The sequence below is a fragment of the Terrapene carolina genome, unplaced genomic scaffold (genome assembly GCF_002925995.2).
Source record: "Terrapene carolina triunguis isolate 2854851 unplaced genomic scaffold, T_m_triunguis-2.0 Scaffold517, whole genome shotgun sequence".
NCBI lineage: Eukaryota > Metazoa > Chordata > Testudines > Emydidae > Terrapene > Terrapene triunguis.
Window position 1 is genome coordinate 2,501,242 of NW_020664868.1, and position 2,977 is coordinate 2,504,218.

The 2,977-nt window shown below is 61.5% G+C and overlaps 1 protein-coding gene across 1 annotated transcript in view; it reads left to right on the top strand.

The window, feature by feature from the left end:
• The window catches only part of LOC113407927 (cytoglobin-1-like), an 8,237-nt gene that overhangs the window by 1,227 nt on the left and 4,033 nt on the right, over window positions 1-2,977 (top strand). The window lies entirely within an intron of this gene.

Genomic DNA, 2,977 nt, shown 5'->3' on the forward strand with positions numbered 1-2,977 from the left:
CCCCCTGCTCTAACCACTAGACCCCACTCCCCTCCCAGAGCCAGGGAGAGAACCCAGGAGTCCTGCCTCCTAGTCCCCCACCCCAGCTCTGGCCACGGCCCTGATCCACCCGTATTGGCCTTGTGGGGGCAGAGAATAGGCACAGTGCCCTGTGCTTTGGTCGTACTGGGGGAGTGTTGGCACCTGCTCGTGCTTAGCGTTTGTGTCTCTCTGACCTGGCGGTAGCCAGATCTGCTTTGCATCTGGCAGTGTCCAGTGACTGCGGGGGGCGGGCGGGTGGGGGAGCAAACTGCTTTGCTCTAGTTGTGGCTGAGGTGGAGAAACTGGCCAGAGATCAGACCCCTTTGGGGTCCCTAGGGCCGGTGAGGGGGCAACTGACCAGGAGCTGCTGCGTCGTTTGGCTGGATCAAGCACTGGAGGGGGGAGGTCAGAGGGGACCGGTGGATACTTAGCGCTGGGGAAGTCTGACCCGCAGCCTGCCAGCTGCCACTCATCCGCAGAGCAGGCACAGCCTGGGTGGCCCGGGGGCTTGCGCCCACCCCGGCCCACGTGCCTCAGTGCCAGCCCGTTAAGGTACCCCAGGCACTTTCCCCTGGAGGCAGCGAGTTGTCGCAGCTTCGCCAGCGCTAAGGTCCCCCAAATCACCAGCGTGGCTTAACCCCCCCCGAGATTTGAAAGGAGAGGACAGATTCTAGGCTCTCCATCGCGGCGTTCCCCAGCTTTTCGCTGCCGCCGGGAGGAGCGAGCGTCATTTCTGTTTAAAACGAGAGCCGAGGGACTCCCGAAATCCCCTGCCTCCCGCAGCTGGGACTTTGGGAAAAGACCCCAAATATCAGGAGACTCCTGACGAAATCACAACAGTTGGCGACGCGGATGTTGGCCGAATTCCCCGGAGGACAGAGACTAGCCACAGCGCAGGGCGCTCTGCCCACGCCCCTAGACAGGAGGCTGTACGCCAACTCCACGCCAGCTGGAGAAGCCCCCCACCCTGGGGAGATGCTCAGGGGCCGTTCGGGCTGCCAGAGCGGGGCAAAGGGCGCTGAGCGTGACGGAGAGCCAGGCCCAGAGGAGTTGGGGCAGAGAAACGGGCCTCTTTCAGGCTGCGTTCCTCCACCAGGAAGGGAGAAGAGGCACCAGCCGGGTTTAACTTTCCCCGGGCAGCGTGATCTGTAACCCCGCACCCCCTTGGCTGTTTAGCTGGGAACTCCGGCCCCTCTCCCATGGCAGCAGAGCCCGTCCTGTGTTCCATATGGCATCAATTACTCCAATTACCCGCCTGCAGGGCTCCTGGCTAATCCAATAGGGGAAACAGCAAATTGATTGGAAACACGGCAAGCCTGTCCGATCGCATCAGCTGCCAAATGAGGGTCATTAGGGCCTGCTGGGAAACGAAGGCTGCGGTTAGAGCTGGAGCTGGCGGGCTGGATCTCAGCACCCCTTAACTTTGGCCTCGTGCCCCTTATAGATTCATTAGGAGAAGGATGCAAATTGCATGGCGCAGACCCCGGGCGAGATTGGGACCCAGTCGCGCCGGGCGCTGCCCAGACACACAACAACCGAGATCAGGGCCCCGTCGGGCCGGGCGCTGCGCAGACCCAGCCGAGATCAGGGCCCCGTCGTGCCGGGCGCTGCCCAGACCCCAGCCGAGATCAGGGCCCCATCGTGCCGGGCGCTGCACAGACATCCAGTGAAAGCTAGTACCTGCCCTAAAGAGCTCACAATCGAAATACCCAAAGGTTGGGAGGGGAAACTGAGGCACGGAGATGGCAAATGACTGGCCCCCAGTCACCCAACAGATCAGTGGCAAAGCCAGGGATAGAAGCCAGTCGTCCTGTGCTCTATCCCGTTCCCTAGTAGGACAGGGTGCATCTGGCAGGCAGGACTGTAGGGGAGAGCCCTTCCCACAGCGTGCCCGGGGCCAGTGTTGTAGGGTAAAAGGCCTGTGTTTGCCTGACAACCGCACGGCTTACGAACCCTGACATCCCAGTCCTCTGTTCTCGCCAGCCAGTGGCTCAAAGATTGCAGCCCCTTCTCATCCTGGCCTGAGGTGTGTTTCTTTCGAAGTCACGGGTTCCCGCGCCCTAGCTCGCCCCATCCAGCAGGATCTCAAAGGACTTTACAACAGAGGTCAGTGGCATTATCCCCATTTGACAGATGGGGAAACTGAGGCACGAGGCAGGGGAAGGGTCAATCCACTAGGCCACGTTGATTTCTGTTCTACTCTCACTCCCCAGGCCTTGGTATCTCAGGCCCGTCTCCTTCTATCCTGCTGGGGGTTTGCTCCCCCAGCTCCCTGGTCTTCTCCACCCATGGGGCTGCATTCCCAGGCGAACTCTCCTTGGTCCTAGACCCGGCCCTTCCCCCAAGCGCCCCCCTCCCCTCCACCTGGAGAGGTGAGCTGAGGCTGGCACAGGACAGCTGCCCCCTCCCCCCCCACTTAAAGGACCAGCCGCCCCGGGGTTGGATTCTGCAGTGCGACGAACCAGGAGCCCTGACATGACGACCGCCTTCCGCTCCGTCTTAGCAACCGGATTCTGCACCAACACAGCCTCCCACCCCCGCCAGCCCCATTGCAGCGCCAGCAATAAACCGTGGCACGATCAGGTCTGCAGAAAGGGCACAGCCCAGGGGGTCACCCACTTCTGTGGCACCCCCAGGCGCCGGGGCGCCAATTAGCTTTCCTCCCCAGTGGGCAGCCCCGCAGATCTCGGTGGGAGGGGGCGGGGGGGGAGTTTTATTTCATCCGTGCGGCTTTTCCTCCTCTCCTTTATTGGGCTGCTTTGCATAAAGGTTCATAATTAACCAGCACCAAGTCCCCCCCCCCCCCCGCCCTCACAAATAAACGAAAGTGCAGGCCGTGGATCCACCAGCTGGTGCATCGGGGCTGCGCTGCCCACCGACTGAATCGGCCAAACTATGTGTCATAAACCCCTCTACTGCTCTGAGCCAGTGGGGATTTTCCACTTCTGGGCTTTTG